The 23998-nt window shown below is 42.4% G+C and overlaps 1 protein-coding gene across 2 annotated transcripts in view; it reads left to right on the top strand.

Moving 5' to 3' along the window:
* RARB (retinoic acid receptor beta) overlaps positions 1–23998 on the top strand; it is a 1138330-nt gene that overhangs the window by 189952 nt on the left and 924380 nt on the right. For both annotated transcript variants that reach the window (XM_070459826.1, XM_070459825.1), the window contains one exon: positions 7202–7338. The gene's annotated coding sequence lies outside the window, so the exon portion shown is untranslated. The remainder of the gene's footprint in view (positions 1–7201; positions 7339–23998) is intronic.

Below are 23998 nucleotides of genomic sequence, written 5' to 3'. Positions count from 1 at the left end.
CATTTTGTTACTATCAGTTTTTCTTCATGGATTTTGATGCTATGCTCTTGGGGACATACATATTTAAAGTTGTTTTGTCTTTCTGATAAATTGACCCATTTATCATTATTTCTTTTGTTTGTCAAAAGTTTATTTGATATTAGCACCATCACTTCAGTCTTCTTAAAGTTACTGTTTTCGAGGTACATATTTCTCCATCTATTTACTTCCCATTTGTAGGAGGCACAGAGTTTGGTCATGCCTTTTAAATTCATTTGAAATTTTTTTCTTTAAAGTGTTTATTTCATTAGTATTTAAAGCTAATTATTGTCATGTTTAAATTTAAGTCTATCATTTTATAGTTTAACTTTCATTTATCTCCTATTTTTTTTTCTTTCTGTTTCTCCTGGAGATTTCATTTGGATTAATTGAACATTTTTATTATTCTCCTTTAATTTAGTCATTGATTTTTAAACTATATCTGAATTTTATTTTGTTGGTCGTTCTAGAGCTCAGAATAAACAGCTTTAACTTGACCCAGACAATTTAGGGTTGATATTGTACTGGTTTTTTATGTAAAATGCCAAAAACTTTATGTCCATTTATCCCTTCCCAATCATTTATTGTGTGTTTTTCATGTGTACCACATCACATTATATTAGAAGTCCACTATGTAGATTACTGTGGCTTTAAACTGTTATTGTTGTTCAGTCACCAAGTCATGTCTGACTCTTCACCGTAGCATGCCAGGACTCCCTGTTGTAGTTAAAGTTATTAAGGGGGAATTGTTTTTAAAAAAACTCATTATATTTACATTACTCATTACTTTACTATTTCCAGTGTTCTTTCTTTTCTGAAAGTTGACATTTCTATTGATATCATTTGCATTCCGCCTGAAGAAATTGTTTTAGCCTTTATTGTAGTACATTCAGGTCTGCTGGTGATAAAATTTTTTAGTTTTCTTTTGTCTGGAAATATCATTATTTTGCATTCATTTTTGAAGGATATTTTTTGCTGAATATAGGATTCTAGATTGATAGTTTATCTTTTATTTTAGCTCTTAAAGTTTTATTTCTTCTGACTTTGATGAAAAGGCAGCAATGTTTTGAACTATTATATGTAGTGTCACTTTTTCTCTGGTTTTAAGATTTTTCTTTTGTTTTTAGAATTCAACAATTTGTCCAAGATGTACCTTGGTGATTTTCTTTGTATTTGTCTTTTTTGGCTTTACTGAACTCCTTTAATTCATATATTTATGTGTTTCACCAAATTTGAAAACACTTGTCACTGATTCTTCAGTTATATGTATATTTTTCTCCTTTCTCTCTCTCATTTCCTCTGAACTTCCACTGTAAGAAGTTACATATTTGGTTCATAGCCCTGGAATTTCATTTTAAAGCTATGTTCTTTTATTATAAAATTATTTAAAATTTTTAAGTTTGAGTTGGTATGAAGTTCAGTTTCTTAATTTTCCTTGCAAGAGTTAATGTTCCTGAGCATTTTAAACTGAGTGACTATAATGTCTATTTTTAGGCATAGTTTTAATTCTCTTAAAGGGATTTCACGTCTTCTTCACAAACAAGCATCTTTCCATTGGACATCTTCCATGTGATTATAAGATTCTGAGTTCTCTTGGGAATCTTTATACGGAGGTGGGATAAGTTACCAAAAGTCATTACTGGGAGATTAAACAGATGTTATTTGAGACCTGTAATGGATTTGGACAGTGCTTTTGTTATTTAACTCATTCTTATAACCAGGTGAAAGCTTCTCAGATCAGAGGAATTCTACTTTTTTTGATAGGGATTTGGAGCATCTGATATGTCATCTCCTCTTCATAAGACAGTGTTATCTGACCTCAGTGTAATACTTCCATTTCCGATCAGGGTAAATAAGCCAACAGCAGGCCCTGACTGCAGCTCCAGGAGGTTCATGGTGGGATTATTGTATGAGGCAACCACAGCGAGATTCATAGACCTGTGGGACTGTAGGGCAGCTTTATTTCTATCATCCTACTGCTTCAATTTTAAATCATGCAGAAAAATATGGACCTAACTTAGTTTATTGAATTTTTTAAAGGAAATTTCCTTTATAAGTGCTTTTAGGATGCTTTTCTCAGGATTTAATAGCTTATTCTCTCATATATATATATATTTATTATTATTTTTTTTTTACATAAAAACTAAATTTTGTCCCAAAGACAACAAATATTAAGTTTTGATGATATAGGGAAGATGTATATGTTTGTAATTTAAGGAAACTGATTACCTTTATTTTATGAGCCTATTAAAATGGTAGGTATATTTTAAATTACTGAATATAACTTTACTTATATTAACATAAAACCTGAGCACACTTTGACTATTTTTTCCAATCATGATTTTGGATCTTCTGCTTCTCCGAGTCCTTATCATGCTGAGCATTTGAGAGTTAACTACATCCTTACTGCTCAGGTCTCCCCCAAGGCCAGAGAACAGCTAACTAAGCACCACCTCTGACAAAGAAGTGGTAAAGATGGCCCCGCCTCAAAGGGTTTACAATCCAATGGGATAGACAGATGTAGCTTAAGAGACTGCTTCCACAGCTCACATACAGGTATCAGGCCTTGAGAGGACTGTCTTATTCAAGTTGATCCTAAGGAACTCCAAGACCAGAATAGGCTCTTGTACCTTTGGGAGCCTCCAGGCTCCACACCAGAGTTCCCTAACGTCAGCGCTGCCAGGCTTTGGGCCAGACAGTTCTCTGTTAGGATATGTCCTGGGAAGGGTGTTTAGCAGCATCCTTAGCCTCTACACAGCGGATGCCAAGAGAACCCACTCCCAGTTATGACAACCGAAACTGTTTCCAGTTGTTCTCTGGGGCAAAGGGCCCCTAGTTGAGGATCACTGCTCTCGGGGCTCAGCAAGTATCACACAGAAAACACTCTGAGTTCTAACCGTGTAAGATAAAGAAAGCATTTCAAAATTAAAAAGCAGGCAACGCTATCATTCTTTTGAGCAAGAGGGCTGGATGACAATATTGACATTTCTGAAGTCAAATAATAACCCTTTCAAGAAGCCATTTGATGAGGCTCCCACTGAAATAAGTAATGTACGAATAAAAGTGCCTAGAGTGGGGCTTCCCTGGTGACTCAGGGGTAAAGAGTCCACGTGCCCATGCAGGAGACTCGGCTTCAACGCTTGATCTGGGAGAATCCCACAGGCCACGGAGCCGCTAAGCCTGTGCGCCGTGACTACCGAGCCTGTGCTCTGGAACCCGAGAACTGCGCCTCCCGAGCCCACGTGCCCCTGGAGCCCGCGCCCCACAGTGAGAGGAGCCACCGCAGTGAGAAGCCCGCCCCCCAGGACTAGACCGTGGCCCCTGCACTCCGCAACTGGAGAAACCCCGAGCCCCGCAATGAAGACCCAGCACAGCCAAAAATAAACATTTCTTAAAAAAACAGCTAAGAAACCTGATGAGCAGCATTTACTTTAAAAAAAAAAAGTGAACAGAGTAAAAAGATCTTTCACCTGCCTGGACCCATAGGTATCTCTTTCGGTTTGGCCAGCACTTTTGCTCTCCCTCCAAAAGTTTTGGGTCATTCACTTAGAAGTTTTCGTCTTTTAATTCAATCCAATCCTGTCCTATTAAGGCCAAGATCTATTGCCAGATGAATGCTGCCAGATTGGTAACATTCCAAAAGCCCTTTCTAGTTCTAATGAAATTGTACCAGCTTTTAAGAGAATAACTTGCATGCGGCCAAGACAAGAGAAGGACTTTATATTACAGGATCAAAACCATGGGAGAGACGTTTACAACCTACAAACGTCATCAGCAAAGGGGAGTGAGAATGATGGGTAGGGAGAATGAAGCTGTATATCACCAGCATTTCTTAGTGCTTGAAGAGACTTAAACTCCATCATCATTTTCTGGAAGCCTCAATATCATTTAAATAAAATTGCTCATACATAATCAGGGCCAGGAATGTATCTTTGGAAGTTCTAGCTTGCTATTTGGGGTTGTTTACTTTCTGCTTTATAGAATTTTCAGTGATATCTCATGGTCTTAAGCAAACTTGTAATACCAGTGAGTCAAAAGACCTTTTTAGATTCTATGTAGCCTATTATTTGCACCAAAGTAGTGATGCCTGAAAGTGGTATTACCTTGCCACTAAGGTATTTGTATTGAGACAAATTACTAAAATAAAAGATTCTGTACCCAGTTTTGATGGAGGGGGCGTGGGTTTCCCGTGCCAACAAGTCTTTCTTGGATACCGGCCGGGTGTTCTGCAGTTCAGCTCATACTGACACTGTCCTGGAGCCTGCATTGCCGCCCACAGACTGAGACCTCAGCCCTACAAGAGTGCGCCTGCCCACCCCACTGCAGATGGCAGGGGAAGGCCCAGGCCACCTGTGTTTCTGCTATACCTGCTCTTTCGGTTCCTTTAATTTGCTAGCGTGGCTCGCATAACTCAGAGAAATATTTTGCTCATTAGATTAGCAGTTTAAGCTGAGTGCCGAAGAATTGATGCTTTTGAACTGTGGTGTTGGAGAAGACTCTTGAGAGTCCCTTGGCCTGCAAGGAGATCCAACCGGTCTATCCTAAAGGAGATCAGTCCTGGGTGTTCACTGGAAGGACTGATGCTGAAGCTGAAACTCCAATACTTTGGCCACCTGATTCGAGGAGCTAACTCATTGGAAAAGACCCTGATGCTGGGAGGGATTGGGGGCAGGAGGAGTAGGGGACGACAGAGGATGAGATGTTTGGATGGCATCACCGACTCAATGGACATGAGTTTGAGTAATCTCCTGGAGTTGGTGATGGACAGGGAGGCCTGGTGTGTTACAGTCCCTGGGGTCTCAAAGAGTCAGACACGACTGAGTGACTGAACTGAACCGAACTGATGAGAGTGTAAAAGCAGCCAGCCAGAAGAGATGAGTATGGCGAAGTATGTGGAGAGGGCTCGGAGACCCCGCTGTCTCCACGGGCACCGGCCCCACATGACTGCCGCATGTTTGCTCACCTGGAGGCCCTCCAGTCCCCTCCCGTTTGGCTTTCTGTGCAGCCCTCATTGCATAGGCATGGTGGGCTTACCACTGGTCACTGGCAGTGAAGTCAGCCTCCACCCACCTCCCCTTTCAGAGGGCAGGAGAAAAGTCCCAGTCCTCCAATCACATGGTTGGTTCCTCTGGCAACCAGCCTGCAACCTTAGGTATGGTCTAAAAGTCACCTCTTTAGCATAACAGAAGACATCTTTATCCCTCTTGAAATGGGATGGAGACCAGATATTATTAATCACAATATCACACAAAGGATGGGGCTGGCATTGAGGTAGAAGGGTCTTCCTGAAAATTCAACCATCTTAGGTACAAAGGAGTAATTTAAAGACTCACAAGCAAGATTAGCTTATGACAAATGTCCAGAAGAACATAGGTAAGTTTTGAAATTTGGGCAGAATGGAGGAAGGCAGACAGATACAGTAATATCTACCTAGCATTCATGTATGTGTGTGGCCAGTTCTACACATAAACACATTTGCATTTAAGTGGTCACTGCAATTATTGTGTACTTTTTCAGTAAGGAAAAGTAAAAGTAAACACAAAATAAATTATTGAGGGATCTTAGAGACTGGATCTACAGAGGAAAATTCCCTAACAAACAAGGTAAAGATACAGAGTGTTACTAAAATTTTCAGACATTTCAGGGAATGATGGTCTCTTGGGTACCAATAATCCAGATACTCCTTTTGTTACCTGTCAGTCAACATGTATGTGCAAGAGACACAGACACTACAAATGGCTAATCTGTACTGAGTCCTTACTATGTGCCAGAAAATTATTTATTCTTTGCAACAATACTCTGAGGCAGGTGCTTTTATTCTCTTCATTTTACACTTCAGGAAATTGAGGCTCAGAGACATGAAGTAACTTGCCCAGGGTCACACAGCAAGGGTTTGCACCTAAGCCTGACAGACACCAGTGCTTGGATGTGATCCACTCTACACCGTGGTGCTTTGTGGGAAGTGAATTGGATGCCTCGGGGCCAAATGAAGGGCCAGACCAGCTAGGCCACCCCGTGTCAACCTCCGTTCCCCCACCCCCGGGTCCCCAGGCCCACAGAGAAATTTCTCAGATGACTTGGCTTTACAGTTTGGAAACTGATGACCGTGGCAGCAGTTAAGTTTACGCCAACTGTCTCATCACAGAGTGTGTTAGGCGTGGCATTGGGAGGAGTGGGGTGCAAGGTGCTGAGACCAAGTGTGCCTGCGTGCTTCTGCCTTGTGAGAGGGTCTGCCAGCCTCAGTGGTGGAGCTTCCTTAGCAACCCTCGGCCAGTGCAACCAGAACCAGCCCGTCCAACAGGAGCTCTTTTTAAAATTAGCTTATATTGTAGTACAGTCACTTTCCAGTGTCGCGTTAGTTTCTGCCGTCCAGCAAAACGCATCAGTCATCCGTGTACATGTGTCCCCTCCTGTCTGACTGTCTCTCCATTCACAACACCACAGTGCGTTGAGCAGAGTTCCGGTACTTCCAGCAGGTTCTCACCGGTCGTCCAGTTCACACAGGGTATCAACCGTGCGTCTGTGTCGGCCCGTCTCCCAGCTCCTCCCAGCTCCTCCCCCTTGGTGTCCCTATGTCTGTTCTCTACACGTGTGTCTCCATTTCTGCTTTGCAGAAAATAAGATCATCTCTATCATTTTTCTAGGTTCCAGTTTTCTCTTTCTGACTTATGATGCTGTATAGATCCATCCATGTCACTATAGATGACCCAATTTTGTTCCTTTTTATGGCTCAGTAGCATTCCGTTGAATATATGGACCACATCTTCTTTATCCATTCCTCTGTTGGTGGACATTTAGGCCACTTCCATGTCCTGCCTGTTGTAAATAGTGATGCTGTGAATATTGGGGTATGTGTATCTTTTTGAAGTCTGGTTTCCTTAGTGGGACTGCTGTATCATATGGCAGGTCTAGTTTTAGTTTCTTACGGAACCTGCATGCTGTGTTCCATAGTGGCTATATCAATTTACATTCCCGCCAACATAGCATGAGGGTTCCCTTTTCTCTACACCTTCTCCAGCATTTACTGTTTGTAGATCTTTTAATCATAGCCATTCTGATCTGTGTGAGGTCAACAGGTATTCCGAACCATATTGGAAACAGGGAGGGTGGAGAACTCCCCACCTGGCCCCTTTTTAACCTTCATGGTGTGGCCTGCAACAACCAATTCATTTTCCTTTTCCAGGCCCCCTCGTTACATATGATACACCTGGATGAGAATAGAATCTCTAAGTCTCCCAGAAATACTTGGAGAGTATTTCACAGAAACACTTCTGTGAAATCTCAAGGACAACACGTTACCAAGAAGGGAGCTGTGCCATGGTAAGTAAAAATTCATGTTTCACTGTCAGTGAATGCCTCTAACACGTTCTCCTACAAGCAAGGGAACATGCCAGACCCCCCTTCCCCTTCTCCATTGGACTACACCTTGCACATGGAACCATGTGGGTCCAGAGAGTGAGTTCTCTTAATAAGCCGTGTGTTCGGACAATTTTCATGGTTTTGTTGGCCTTTCTGTTTTATTTTCTGCCACCACCACCCCCCCACCATGTGCATGGCAGTGTGTACAGTGGTTAAAACTTGACATTTGTAACCATGATGAACCATGTCCTAGCTCTTGATTCTGTCACTTACTAATTGTGTGACCTTGGGAGAGATCACATAGTGGCAGTCAGTCCCTAGGTACCAGTTGCTAAGCCTCTAAACCAGAAAGTTAACAACAGCTATCTGCAGATATTAATTCAACATGATTCTGCACATAGCATTTGTTAAGACTTTTCAGTTGAAAATAACAGAAACCGAAATCACACTGGCTTAAAGAAAAAAAGAAGTTTTAGCAAGTCTAAGATCAGTCTTACTTCAAACGTAGTTAGATCCAGGTGCCCAAAGGGTTTCATCAGGATCTTTCTTCTCCAAGTCTGCATTTTCACTCCAGTTCCAAGGCCAGCTCCTCTCAAGGGTGGCCAGAGGCAGCTCCAGGCTTAGTCAACTCTGTGGGAAGAGGGATCTTTTTTTGCCAAGAGTCCCAACTAAGTTCTCAGCCTCGGGTCTCATTTCCATTCCCAAACCACTCACTGTGGTCAGAAGGATGGGGCTTGACAATTGGCCAGGTATACCATCAGACTTTTAGAAAATTTGGCTTATAAACATCCCAAAGAGAATTTCTGGACTCATGCTATGTGACAGTTCTCTTTGGGCAGAAATGTAAAGGCCTTTTGTTGAAAACCCCTTTGAGAATTTTTATTGCTTACTTCAATACTTTATGAGAGAATCAATTTATTAATTAGAGCTGGGCAGAAAATTTACACTGAATCTTGGTCAAAGATGCTTAACATACCAGTCTTGGTTCATATGCCACTCCTCAGAGCCTAGAGTGGGATTTGCCTTAGTCAAAGCACTTAATCAGGGGTGTGGGAGAAATGATTTTACCAAAGGAATCCCAGGATGAATTTACCAGAAGGGGAAATGGACGCTGGGTAGGCAAAAACAAGCTCAACCTGATGCTTATCATACTCCCTAACACACAGAACTTAATAAATTTTATGTCTCTATAGTCTTCAATAAATATTTTTGAATACCTACAACAGATAAAGGTCTGTCCAAGTTAGCAGGGAAATAGCAACTGTGTCCTCAAGAAGCTTAGGGTGTAGCAGAGAGAGGAGAACCTACAGAAATTAGACAGGTGATTTTATTTCTGTTGAGCAGTTCATAAGAGGAGCAGGAGAGGTTGCTATGGGAACAACAGCAGGGCAGGGGTAACAGTCCTGAGGCGGGAAGAAACTTCCCCAGGGAGGCAGCATCCACACCGAGCCTCCAGAGGAATGGTAGGAGTTAGTGAGATAAAAGAGGCCAGTTCCTCCAGGTCTGGGTCCATTGGCTGCCTGGGCCTACATTTTATCGTCTTGTAAAAGACCAGTAAAGTTTAGATCTCTTTAGCTCAGCTCAAGGGCTGCTGAAGTCAAAAGAGAGAAAGTGGGCAGCTGACTGAAACATTCTGTTGAAGTTTTGAAAGCCTTAAAGCAGAGTAGAATATTCTTGGTGGGGGTATTCATTTTGGAGACACTATGTGAAAAACATTTCTTAACAAGAGGAAGTCAAACAAAAGTTTGATAACATGTATCCAGGGGAGAGACACAGGAAAACTGATAACTCCCTGAAAATATGAATTTTAAGAACAACATTATAACGGAACAACCAAAATACATCTTATTTTGAATGTTAATAAAATAAGATTTACTTTGGTTATTAAATAAAACAAACATTTAAATAAATAAGCAAGTAAGACATATTTCTAAACAAAAAACATGAGATTTCCTGGATAATGAGTTTAGCCAAGATGCTCACCTGTATGGAGGGGACCTGGTGTGGTGTAATCATAAACCCAGGAGCTGGCTCACGGAACAGGTACTTGGGGCAGAGGAAATCCAGGCAGAGCTGGGGAGGGAGCGTGAGGACCTTGCTGGCAAGCTTAAGCCTGGGCAGGTGGAAAGACAGGGAGGGAGGAGGCAATGGCAGGTAGGTCCACACTTCGGTGGATCTTAGAAGTACAAACTTTAGATGAGTCAAGAGAACTCAAACCGTTGTGCCCCAGCAACCCATGCTTCTGAAAAATCCATGCTTCCAAAATTCTATCCCAGGTTATAGAATCCAACTTTTAGTGGCTTATAGAAATTTAAACAAGAAATTTGGACTTTTTCTAAGGATGCTGGATTGTTTCAGATTGCAGAACATGTTGGAAACCAAGCTTTCTGACTCCTAGCTTAGATACTCCATTTCTTATACATTAAAGCAACTAGTATACTACTGACCATGGGGATGTTATGGGGAGGTGGGTCAAAATCTTGCTTTGCTCTGACCTGTCCTTCTACCTCTTGTAGTTTCTTTTTCTATTTTCACTGTGCCTTGAGTTAGACTTTTCTTTACTTTGAGTCACTGGAGGGAAAATTTTTGTGAGGATAAAACAAACAAGCAAAAAATAATCAAATGAAACTATTTAGGAAAATTCAACGATCCTGCCCTAGAACGAAAGACCCCATGGTATTTGGAGAAGGGATGGAAGTGATCTACTTTAGAAATGCTTAATGTTTTCTGCGATAACAAATGGTCTGTATGCATTACATCTGGAAATCCAACCTTGAATGCCTCTGTAGATTTTGAGAGATGGGGAGGATCTATAAGATAGGGGTTCAGTGTGGAAGCAGCGACATTGTTTTTGATCTTGACAAAAAAACCAACCCAACTGTGGATCCTATAATCTTAGATCTTTAGCTGTTCCACTTCTACTCTTGAGTTCCTTATCCTGATTTTAGAAGAAAAGTTTCAATTTTTCATTGAGTGTATTGTTAGCTTTAGGCTTGTCCTCTGTGACCTTTGTTATGTTGATGTATATTTCTTCTGTATCCAAACTGTTGAGGGTTATTACCATGTAAGGTTGTTGTATTTTGTCAAATGCTTTTTTTACATCTACTGGGATGATCATGTGAATTTTATTTTTCATTCTATTAATGTGGTGCCACAGATTTATTGAGTTGTATATGTTGAACCATCTTTGCATTCCAAGAATAAACCCTACTTGGTCATGGTGTATAATCCTTCTGAAATGTGCTTGAATTCAGTTTGCTATGAGTTTGTTGAATATTTTTACATCTGTATTGATCAGGGGTAATTTTCTTTTCTTGTAATGTCCTCATCTGGCTTTAGTATCAGGGTACTGCTAACCAGGTTATTCTTAACTCAAAGAATAACTTAGCTACTTGAAGAAGTTTCTCTGACTGCTGTCCTTAATGTGTCGCTAGAATAGACCAATTTCAAAAGTAGTAGTAATTACTACTGTCTGTATGCATTCCTCTTAAGTTTTCAGCTCCTCCCATCAAGAGGTGGGGTCTTGTTGGTTTGATCTGGCCAATAGGAGGAAACCACAGTGACATGCGCTCAGGCATGGCCTGCTGAAGGGTGACAGTTCACGTGGAGGAGAACCCAGGTCCCTCAGCGTGGTTCAGCTGATCATCATACACGTTAAAGACTCACGTCAAGATTAGCAGAGTCATTGACCCAACGTGAAGCTGACCACTGATTAAGAAGTGAAGCTGAGTGAGTCCAGGAGAGTCATCTAGGTGATCTATAGCAACAATGAATGCTTATTGTTTTAAGTTACTGAATTTTAGGGTACTTTACTACATAGTAATAGTTAACTGATACAGTCACTGCTTTATAGGTCTTATCATTGTCTGAAATTATCTTGTATATTTATTCATCTGTTAGACTCTACCAAGTCGAATGGTCTTCCCAGTTGGTTCAGTGCTAAAGAATCCACCAGCCAACGCAGGAGACATGAGTTCAATCCTTGGGTTGGGAAGATCCCCTGGCAAAAGAAATGACAACCCACTCTAATATTCTTGCTTGGGAAATCCCATGGACATAGGAGCCTGGCGGGCTACAGTCCATGGAGTCTCAAAGAGGTCAGTACAACCTAGCAACTGAGCATGCAGGCACTACTATAAAGTAAGCTCTTTGTTGGCCCTGGTAACCCAATACCTAAACTAATACATGATAGTCAATAAATATTTGTTACCCGGGAATAAACAGGAGGTAATACTCGAGAACCACGATGTATGCTTGTGTGCATGCTCAGTCATTTCGAATCTTTGCAGTCCCATAGACTACAGCCCGTCAGGCTCCACTGTCTATGGAATTTTTCAGGCAAGAATACTGGAATGGGTGGTCATTTCCTCCTCCAGGATATCTTCCAGACCCAGGGGTCGATCCATGTCTCCATAGACATCACTCCAAGAGGCTCCAGCATCTTCTGCATTAGCAGGCAGATTCTTTAGCACTGAGCCCATAGTGGTGGGAAGTCCACCACTGTGTATAAGTTCCTTTATTTCCCTCTTTCTTCCTTTATTTCTTATTTCAATCTTCTCAAGAGTCCTATAAAGAAAATATTATTATTCTTGGTTTTCAAGTGAAAATCCAAAAAAAAAAAAAAAGCTAAGTAACATGCACAAGTCCAGTAATTCTTAAAAAATCTGAGTTTACTATATGTGTATATAACATCTATGGGCTGATCAAACTATCAGCATAGGATGACATACATTGCTTGGGGACAGTATATTATATTTTCTGTTGCTACTACTTTGAGTTGGTATATAATTACAGCATCTTATTTCTAAAGATACTTAAGATCTAAATAATGCAAACTAAAAGAAGTTATAGCTGCAAATTATTTGTATGAGTCCTTGATTTACATTTGCTGACTCAATTCACAAGAAGGTATTGTGACATGTTCTTCCCTGCACCCGTTGACAAGGAGTACAAACTATCAGTAGGTCTCGGAGATGCTAAGGCTTCCTGTGGGACCTCACGCAGAAGACCCTGTCACAGAGTGAGGCTATCTGTCACCCCCTGTGACCTGGTCAAGACCGGAATCTCAGGTCTCTCTGTTTCAGGCTAAATAGAGATTTACCACTTCAGAGATGGGGACCAGAAGAATCAGGGTGCTCAGTGGGTCAAAAGTGAGGAGTAAGAGTGATGAGAAAAGGAGATAATCTCAGTCACACACAAGCAAACATTTGCTCTGGCCCCTAGGGGACTGGGATTGTGTGTGGATATTTTGGGGACAGAAATGAAGCAGGTTATGGGGAATTATTTTTAATATTGGTATATAATTTGCACACTAAAAGGAAAGCTCTTAACCTGTAGTTGCTGACAACAAGAACACCAAACAAGCAAGGAACTGAACTACCATGGCCAGAGGACGGGTGCTTGATCTGGGGGAATCTCATTTCACATGCTCAAGCACTCCATCAGGCATGCAGATAAAAATACACTTTCATGCTGCAATAAAGAGTAGTCTCAGAAAGGTTGCTTGACCCAAGGTTTTCCCACCAGGACAAGGTCACATTGATCATTTTTTTCCTTCTTATCTCAGTTGGGTCCTGTAGAATTTGCTGCATGGTTTTGTAAAAGTTTTCTGTAAATACTCAAACTTTTTAGATATCATCCTTCACTTCATGTGTTGTTTTGAACACAATACTCATCTGCAACAATAAAGGCATTTTCACTTTTATGATGGCTGATTACTATCTGAATAATAGAATCTATCCTAATTTTGAGTTAGAATTGGTGTCTGGCAATATATATTATGAAATATCATACTAATAGGAGCAATGCTTATCGGAAATAGCAACTTCAGAGGTGTTGGTGTCTAGGAAATCTTCCCTTTGGGCAAAAATAATGCCTTCATTTGCTCGCATGAGGTTCTCACATTGAAATAAATCTGACTTTGCTGTATAGTTTCCATTTAAAGTCACTTTATTCTATTTAAAATCATAGCCATTCATTTCACAGTTTGCCCAGGAGGAAAGAGAAACCAAAGACAAATATGAAATCAGTAAAAAAAAGGGGGGGGGGAGTTTTGGCCATATGGTTATTTTAAATAAATATTTGGTTTGAAGAATGGGCAGCATTTTAATCCATTCTGATTTTTTCTCTAACTGCTTTTCCTCGCCAAGAGAGGGGAATTAAACTTGACTGGCTCATATTTATTCTGCCCACCGATTTCCTGGGTTATTTGCTGTTTTGGGGTTTGATAGCATAGTTTGTAGCCTTAGGAGGCCTTACTCCAAAGGAAAGAACTATAATTTAAGTCAGTTTGATGTGAGGTCTGTATTTCTTTTATTTAATGTCATTAGTAAAGAGATTTTCTCTGAACAATTAGCTATTCTTTCGGTTCCTTCTATCTTGGTGATCACTGACAATATTCTAGTGGACAAATATAGACCAGAGAATTATTTTCTCTAAAAACAAATAGGAAAAAAAATGAGTGTGTCCACATGTATTAGCTTCAAGAATGCCTCTTTCATGTCAATGCAGTTTAGGCTGGAATAGCTTAAAGTCTGGGTCCAACATTTGCTTTCAGTTCAGTCGCTCAGTTGTGTCCGACTCTTTGTGACCCCATGGGCTGCTGCACACCAAGCTTCTCTGTCCATCACCAACTCCCAAAGCTTACTCAAGTTCACGTCGGTGATGCCATCCAACCATCTCATCCTCTATCGTCCCCTTCTCCTCCTGCCTTCAATCTTTCCCATCATTGGGGTCTTTTCAAATGAGTCAGTTCTTCGCATCAGGTGGCCAAAGTATTGGAGTTTCAGCTTCAGCATCAGTCCTTCCAATGAATATTCAGGACTGACTTCCTTTAGGATGGACTGGTTGGATCTCCTTGCAGTCCGCGGGACCCTGAAGAGTCTTCTCCAACACCATGGTTCGAAAGCATCAATTCTTTTGCTTTAATCCTAATAAAACAGGGCAAACTCTAAATAATATAAACTAAAGAATTAGGGTAACATGGGGAGAGAGCACCGTGTGGTTTTGTGAAATCAGGTCAGAGTGCTACCCTGCTGTAAACTAGGGGGACCAGTAGGAGCAAGTTGGCCGCCCAAGCCTCCCTGAGGTGGAAAACATTGGTTATGGGGAGGCAGACAAACAGCAATTGGAACTATGGAAACATGACTGCTCCCAAACAAACTCTGTGCAATTACAAGCTCGGGGAACACCCACGTAGCTCACAAACTGGGTACCAAAGGAGGTGGAGCCTGCTGACTTCTAAGCAAGCGACAGTAAGAAAGGAAAAATCCAGCAGGGCTGAGCTTGCCCTTCTCAGCTGGGCCCAGAATAACACCGCTTGATGAAAACAGCATGAAGCCTGGCAGTCGGGGAGCCCCAAATAAAAGCTGTGTTCTAGCGAATGTGAGGGAGAAGACACAGTCTTTATTTCCTAAAGAAACTGCTTGTTTACAGTGTTATTAATGGGATGTATCATGTCCGAACCAATGAAGTAGGTGCTGTAGCCACACATGTGGCAGGGTGTTTTAAAACACTGGTATTTCTCAGCGGAAGGGGGATTCACACGCAGACTTAGCTGTGTGAGGTCACGGTACTGATTTTCCACGTCCTAGAGCAGAGCTTCTCAGATAACGGGCACAGTACTATCACCCAGCGTCTTGTCGAAGGGCAGTTTCTGATTCAGCAAGTCTGGGTGAGGCCTGAGACTCTGCATTTCTACCCATTCCCAGGTGATGACAGCCATGCTCACCTATAAATCACAGTTTGAGTTGCAACATAGAGAGCCAAGGGGAGGACAGTTTGGAACTAATTAGACTACATACACAGGATATCATAGGACAAAATGAAGGACCGATCAGCATTTGAATGTGTCAGTTGCAATATGAGATTTTTACAAAGATGCTTGCTTTTAGAAGGCTCCTTCCCCACCCCCCGCCGAGCGTAGCAGTCACAACAGAAGCAGGATTCGGTAATGTGCTGTTACCTCTGTGTCCACAGACCTCAGAGAGCAACGAGCAGGGAAGCCCCTTGACTCCGTGTCGGGTGCTGCACCCGCAGGTCCAAAGGCCCCCACTCACGTTCAGCATGAGGGCGGCTACCGCGAGCTCCCTCCTGTCCTGCTATATCAGTTTCCTGTGACCTCTATGACACCTTCTCACAAAGGTGGTGGTTTAGAACAACAAAAACGTGTCTTTTCCCAGTTCTTCAGGCCGGAATTTCCCAATCCTTATTACTGGGCTGAGATGGAGGTGTCCTGTGGACACCTATACCTCTTCCAGCCTCTGGTCACTGCCAGCCTTCCTCCGCTCGTACCGTATCTCTCAGGTCTTCAAGGGCAGCCCTGTCTTCCCGTCGCCCTCTCCTCTGAGTGTGTCTGTGCAGAATCTGTACCAGTCTCTCTCTTCTAAGGACACTTGTGATTGCATTTAGGGCCCAGACGAAAAATCCAGAATAATCTACCCACTCCATCGTACTTACATCTACAAAGACCCCCTTTTTTTCTGAGAGTTAAAACTTGATAGCTTAGGGGGCTTTTATTCAGCCTGTCACACACAGCCAAGTAGTTTTGCATAGTTCCTGAGATATGCTCAGGAAGATTTCAGACATGGGGTTCCGGGGCCATTGTCAGCTGAAGCACTGAGGCAGCCGTGTAGGTAGCAGTGGGTATCAGGGCAGATCGGTTCTTGAAGTTCATGCAGCCTGGCTCCGTTTACAGGGCATTTATAGACGACATCATCTGCCAGGGAACTGAGGTTGCTGGGCAATGTATCTGCAGAGCCTGTCTCTTAGATCGCCAGTAATGAGCACCATCCTAGCTTTCAAACCAAAAGCTTTTCCTGGAGAACTGGAAGAAACCTTTTTTGTTGTTGCTGTTCAAATGTTTAACATGCCTTTTTGACATAGTTACACTATGTCATTGCAAAGATAAGTATATGGAGGCATCTTACACCTGTTACTCAGCCTCTGCCAGTGGTAATAGCATACATCACGTGGTATACTATCACATCCGGCAAACTGACATCCATGTAATCACAGACCTTATTTGGAAGACACCTGTTTGACTCTGATTCAATAATGTGCTCCGTCACTAAGTCACGTCCAACTCTTTTGTGACCCCATGTGCTGTATCTCCTCTGTCCGTGGGATTTCCCGGGCAAGAATACTGGAGTGGGCTGCCGTTTCCTCCTCCAGGGGCTCTTCCAAGCCCAGGGACTGAACTCACGTCTCCTGCACTGGCAGACGGATTCCTTACCACTGAGACATCTGGATGACTTTTAAACTTTTTCATTACATTTTCTACAAATAGGGCAGATACCGTTATCACAGCCTGTTCCAGCACACCATCAAAGATAAAAGGCATCTGTGGCTCAGAAGTACAGGCGCGCTCTCGCCAGGAGATGGCATCTGACATGTACATTACGAACCTCATGAACCGGCAGTCCCTTCTCCCTCCGGTGTCCCAGCATTTCATTTGCCACCATAGAGCAAGTAATGAAATAATAAGCAAGAATCTGACATTATACTTCACTTAAGAGTCTGCAGTTGTTTACATGTGTAGTTAGAGCTTCGGCCTGATGGGGTTTTGATTTTCATAGCAGAGCTTCATGAATTGTAATGAATTGTGCAGTGTTTTCAGGGAGGGTTATTATTTTCTGTGCATTACTTTGAATGTGAAGGTCTATCTGCTCTTCTTTGCCTCACATTTCCTACTACTGATGTTGTCAGCCTGGGGTGGGGAGAGTGTCCTCAGGGGAAGGGTGAAATGGGGCAGCTGCAGGGTGCGGCCTCTGCATTCTCCAGACCCTCTGTAAAGGGTCAAAACTCAGAGGCCGGAAAACTCTTGGGGCCCGAAATAATAGCAACTGACTAAATCCAAATCTTTCCAAACATCCTCACGATTACACTGATCGACAATAAAAGTAAGATTACACAAGCCCAATGCCTTTAACAGAACAAACTTCACATAACCTGGGGATTTTATTGTTGTTCAGTTGCTCAGGCGCATCCGACTCTTTGTGACCCCACGGACTGAAGTAAGCCTTGTCCTTTACCATCTCCAGGAGCTTGCTCAAACTCATGTCCATTGAGTCGGTGATGCCATCCAACCACCTTGTCCTCTGTCATCCCCTTCTCCTCCTGCCCTCAAACTTTCCCAGCATCAGGGTCTTTTCCAATGAGTTGGCTCTTGACATCAGGTGGCCAAAGTATTGGAGCTTCAGCTTCAGGATCATTCCTTCCAATGAATGTTTGGGATTGATTTCCTTTAGGATCAACTGGTTGGATCTCATTGCAGTCCAAGGGACTGTCAAGAGACTTCTCCAGCACTACAGTTCAAAAGTGCCAATTCTTCAGCTCTCAGCCTTCTTTATAGTCCAGCTCTCACATCCATACATGATTACTGGAATAATCAGAGCTTTGACTAGATGGACCTTTGTTGGCAAAGTAATGTCTCTGCTTTTTAGTACACTATCTAGGTTAGTCATAGCTTTTCTTCTAAGGAGCAAGCATCTCTTAATTTCTTGGCTGCAGTCACTGTCCACAGTGACTTTGGAGCCCAAGAAAATAAAGTCTGTCTCTGTTTCTGTGGTTTCCCCATCTATTTGCCATGAAGTGATGGGACTGGGTGCCATGATCTTTGGTTTTTGAATGTTAGGTTTTAAGCTAGCTTTTTCACTCTCCTCTTTCACCTTCCTCAAGAGACTCTTTAATTCCTCTTCACTTTCTGCCATAAGGGTGGTGTCATCTGCATATCTGAGGTTATTGATATTTCTCCCGGTAATCTTCATTCCAGCTTGAGCTTCATCCAGCCCAGCGATTCTCATGATGTACTCTGCATATAGGTTAAATAAGCAGGGTGACAGTATGCAGCCTTGACGTACTCCTTTCCCGATTTTGATCCAGTCTGCTGTTCCATGTCTGGTTCTAATTGCCGCTTCTTGACCTGCATAGGGGTTTCTCAGGAGGCAGGAAAGGTTGTCTGGTAGTCCCATTTCTTTCGGAACATTCCAGTTTGTTGTGATCCACACAAAGACTTTAATATAGTCAAAAGCTTTAGCGTATTACCTGGGGACATAGGAAAATAAATACCACTTTCCACAGAAACTTTCCCTCATGTTGGGTCCCACTGTGTGAAAGAGAAAAGAAGGATAATGAACTAAAATTATCACCAGAAGAAAAAGACCACAGGAAGTACAACGGCAGTGAAAAGCAGTCCCGCTGGGTCACCCCGGGGACCGGGAAGGGCTGAGCGGGGCCAGGCCCGGGGGCCTCGGGGAGGTGTCCTGAGCGGGCGCACTTCCAGGAGAGGGCCCTTTGGAAGCCAGATGGAGCTGTTTGAAAGATGATTATAGGCTGGGGAGGGTTTACGTTCCTTGAGGCAAAAAGAAAACCCCAGCTCAGACCTTGTCCCCCAAAGAGGGGGACGCATCTAGCGGAGAGTGCCGGCTCACACTACATCTCAGGAGCGCTGTGTGGAACCACTTAGGAGGGTGAGGCGACAGGAAAAGTAGGCAAGAGTGAGCCTGTCTCTATGGACAACGTTGTTCTTCTGACTCGTGGGTTTTTACATTCTCCCTGATTTCTACACACACTGCATGATGTGCTGATTGTTTTGAGGATCGAGTGTTTCAGCACTTCTCAACTTGTGTCCCCTCCTCTCGTCCTGCTCCGGTCTTGTCCTCGATGCTCCTGACCAGATGCTGGGATCTGGGGCCGTCCTCACCGGGCTGCCTGGTGGGGAGATGGACACTCCAGATTTCCAGCTTTCTACAAACGCAGGGGAGCAGCTCTAGCGGTCCCCAGGTCCTCAAAGGATGAACTGTAGGGGCTCACTGTTGGATGGGAGAGCAGAGGGAAGGGTTGGGGGCAGAGGTACCCAAAACAGCAGAGAAGAGCTGATGGAGATCAGGGACATCCACGTCGTTTCCTCTGGAGGCCGTTTTCCAATGATAACCTCTCGCCCGCCCCTCGGCTGATCCACGCGCCAGCCTCCGTGTCCTCATTCACAGTCGTTCTCTGGACTCGGAGGCCTGTTAACCCAGCCGTAGTGAGACCTCCACAGAACGGCTGTTCAGGATGGCCGCCCGGGGTGGGGCTGACCGAGAAGCCAGCCCTGGTGTATTTTTTCCTCCAGACTTCATTAGAGCTACTAACCTAAATGAGTTATGGCTTCTTCTCTCTGCCCTGTCTGCTTCCAGGGATCTGGCAGGGTCAAGAGGATGAATCAGCACAAATGTAGGGCCATTATTGGAAAACACATTCAGAGTAAATAACAGACTGAAAGTAGATAAAAGGCATAATCTTTGCATTGAACATCGCCACACGTTTCCTGTATGGAATCTCTGCAGTTCTTCCTTGTAGGATGGGAGACTGTGTATCAGTGAAGATAACCAGCAAAAATCCACCTGCTCCACAAAACTGAAGGAGAAACATAATCATATTTTTTTTTGAAAGCAAATGGCACATTAGTATGTGGCATACATTCAGAAATGTGCAAAAGTTATAGTGTACAACTCAACATATTTTCACAAAATTACCCATACGACCAACACTAGATCGGAAACTACAACTAGAAGCCCCCAAGCATCTCCTCTCAGTGAGCAGCCTCCCCAGGCAACCATTCTGCCCATCATCTAATTCTATAGATTAGTTAGCCTGGGCTCCTACTTCATATAAATGAAATTGTGCAGTGTGTCCTCTCTTCTGTCTGGCTTCTTTTGCACAAATATTATGTTTGCGAGATTCCTCATATGTTGTTGTTTATAGCAATAGTTTGTTTATTAATATTCTCATTGCTTTAAAATATTCCCTTGCATGAATATATTCCAATTTATTCCACTATTTATAGTGGATGGACATTTGGTTTGTTTTTGGCTTGGGGCTGTTAGGAATATGGCTGCTATGAACATTCTTATGTGTGTGCATTCTTGCATTCTAGGACATGTCTGGGGACATGTAAAGACCTTCTGCTGGATTATACATAGAAATTAAATTGCTGTGGTTTACAGAGTTTTATTGACACTTGTATGTTTATGAGTAAAATTGTGTATGTACAACTCAGGACAGGATTGCTTGAAACAAGCAAGATGTCCCCTCTCATAGCATGGGTATCATTTAATTCAAATTCCACTCTCAGGAGAGCATTTTCTAATATGGTAACCCCTTATGCTAATCTAATCATATCTCATAGTGACCTTGTTAGTCAACTTAAATGATTACTTCTATATACTGACACATTGGGAACCCATTTTCAAAACTAAGGATGGCAATGTAACAATGTAGTATCTGATCAGTCTCTTAACAAGCACATAGGTGATCTCCAAGACTGATAGCACCACTAAGTAAGATAGTAGAAATTGCTCATCTATTCAGAACTCTATACTCTTCATATTTTTAATCAATTTCAAGTTCTGACATGTTGCACTTCTTTTAAGAGTAGCATTTAATATTTTTCCCTGATTACAAAACTCATCTGCAAATTGCTTTGAAAAAAAATAGATTCCTAGTCCAACTAGATCAGATACTATGAGAAGGAACCTGGGAATGATTTTTTTCCAACACTCATTTTATAATCAGGCAAGATTTGGAAACAGCAAGAGAGAGTATTACAAATTATTGCATACTTGGTACACTCAATTGTATGTGTAGAGTCACGATCTCTGAGGCTCTCTTTAAAACAAAGATGTGGGTACCCAATAAATGGTGTGTGGGGTGTGTGTGTGTGGAATAAATTACTAATTATTCCATTTTATTTAGTTCTTTGATATCACTGGTCATTCATGTAGTGTTTTCATTCATTTAACAGATCTGTTGACTGTCCACAAAAAAAACTGTATTTTTTAAAGTTTCACATGCTGCCTGAAAGAATTCTAGATATGATACTCCTGCTGCTGCTGCTAAGTCGCTTCAGTCGTGTCTGACTCTGTGTGACCCCATAGACCGCAGCCCACCAGGCTCCTCCATCCATGGGATTTTCCAGGCAAGAACACTGGAGTGGGTTGCCATTGCCTTCTCTGATGACACTCCTACAAGTAGCTAAATCGTAAATCATGATAATGTATAAACAAAGTTCTATATGAGTGTTTGGAAGATGGAAATAATTCTGAACAGCCTTTGACCTTTCCTGCTTCAGTTTCCCGTCTCCTGCATGCACACCAGAGCACCAGTCACTCGAGTTCACGGGGCTCCACACTCCCCATTACCATTTGCTAAAACTGTAAATCTACAGGGTAAAGTTAACACATCTACAGATCCAATTAGGAAACAGAAACAAGAACCACAGCACACAACGTGGGCTCCTCAGCTTTCCGCTTCATTTCAAGCTGCTTCAAGACAAGGGAGTGGTTGATCTAGATAGTGCCCTTTCTCCAAACCCCAGAACAGAGCCTGGAGTGTGAGGGGCTCAGTCAATACTTTCTGAATAAAGGGCAAAAAGACATAGCAGAACTTAGCTACGTTGTCAGTGACGAAGGAGAGCCATATGACCCCTAAAATGGATCTACTCTTTGACCCTGTAATTCTACCTTTGAGGAAAGGATCTAATTGAAGAAAATCGCTTGTGGCATGTAGATAATGTGTGACTGTGCAGGTATCATCGATATTCAGTGCAACTGAACAACAGCGGTTTCTCAAAATAATACCCTAGAAGAACAAAGTATCTTGAGTATTCCAAAACTGGTTACTCTACCAGTTGCTTTAGACATGACCATTACTAAATTTTATTGGGAGAAATTTTACCAGGAAATATGTATAATATAGTGTCACATATAAAAATAGACCCCCAAAGTTGTAGTTAAACTAGATTATCACTATTTATGTATAAAGTTGTTGTTGTTCACGGCTCCCCTGGTAGCTCAGATGATAAGGAATATGCCTGCAATGCAAGAGACCTGAATTTGATCCCTGGGTCAGAAAGATCCCCTGGAAAAGGGAATGGCAACCCACTCCAGTATTCTCGCCTGCGCAATTCCATGGACAGAGGAGCCTGGTGGGCTGCAGTCTGTAGTGTCACAAAGAGTTGGACACAACTGAGTGACTAACACTATTTATGTGTAAACACATGACTTGTAAAATAATTATTGGAGTGACAGCATAGGATTATAGAAAATTGTTTATAATTCAAAAACTGTACGTTGATTCTTGCTATGACATTAATGTAATAGACACACACATAAATATTTATATTTATCAGCTATGAAGGAACTTTCAGGGAATGAATTCAGTGTCTGAATTAGGAAGCTCATTTTCATCTAGATAATAGAAGGCAGAGAGTTTGCTTTAAGAGTAGGAACTTCAGTTCTAATAATTTTGGCTCAGAAGTACAGTGGCAATAAGAACCAAGTGATTCTGATCCTCAGATCTTGGCTTGAGCTCTTTGTAAAATTTGTCATCTGAATTGAATTATTCAGATGGAAGAAATATTAGTAATGGAGTAATGGTTGGCCCTGTTCATATTAATGATGGAATAAACAAGGTTACATCATCTGTGGCCTATGGAGTCCCCACGGGGCTTCTGCACATATTATATCCATGGGGACACCACTCCCAATGCAGGGAGGTTGGCATGGGATCCCCATTTCAATGATGAGAATAATGAAATTCAAAGGGGTCAAATGCCCTTTTCAGGGTCATGACACTATTAAGTGGCAGAAACTGGATGTAACCCAGGTTTCCTGATTCTAAGACTGTCATGCCAAGGTCAGAGGCTAAGCAATTGGGAGTTAACAGACATAAATAAACTATATTTTGGCTCACTTGGTTGAGATGTCAAACCATGACCTAAATTTGCCTCCTTTTCAAGGAGGCATTTCCACCTCCCTCTCCCACTTTCTTGAGAATGTCAATTAATCTCTGCTAATTTTGTTGAATCAGCAGCCAGACTAAAATAATCTCACTAGGAGATAAATGTGTGTTCGTTTTCTGAATGGGGAGTTAATTTTGAGACTTACTTGGAGTTACCCATGCCGAGTTGCATAACACAGTCAGTTGGTATGATTCATTCCGTGCTTGTGTAGCTGTAGGATTTGATGCCTGAGACGGGAAGGTCAGGGAAGGACGTTTAGGCACACTCTGCTGCTCTCTGGATATGAGAAGCTGTTCTTCTGATGCTTCTCTGCCTCCAGGGGTGGTCCCTAACTCCTTGTCTTCCTGACTCTAGAATATGATTCTTCCAGACATGCGCACGTATTAAGTTGTTTGCCTGTGTGTTTCTTCAAAGCCTGGGGCTTCACAGGTGGCTCAGTGGTAAAGAATTCACCTGCCAATACAGGAGACACCAGTTTGATCCCTGGGTCTGGAAGATCTCCTGGAGAAGCAAGTGGCAACCCACTCCAGTATTCTTGCCTGAGAATTCCCATGGACAGAGGAGCCTGGTGGGCTCCAGTGCATGGGGTCACAATGAGTCGGACATGTCTGAGTACGTGTGCATCTTCAAAGCCCATCACAAAAAGTGATGGGGAATGGTGGGGTAGTGGTTTCATGTTCCTGAAAGAGCTTAAATTTAAACTTTGATATTCTCTCCAAATAAGGATATACAGATAGGTAATTTTATGGCATAGGAGTTGAAAGTGTGGGTTTTAGAGTCAGGCTGCCCGCTTCCCAGTTCTGGCACCTCTCAATACTGTGTGACTTTAGGCCACATGCA

This window comes from Odocoileus virginianus, chromosome 32 (genome assembly GCF_023699985.2).
Source record: "Odocoileus virginianus isolate 20LAN1187 ecotype Illinois chromosome 32, Ovbor_1.2, whole genome shotgun sequence".
NCBI classification, from domain to species: domain Eukaryota; kingdom Metazoa; phylum Chordata; class Mammalia; order Artiodactyla; family Cervidae; genus Odocoileus; species Odocoileus virginianus.
Note: the sequence above shows the minus strand (reverse complement) of the source record. Positions and strands in the feature narration are given on the sequence as shown.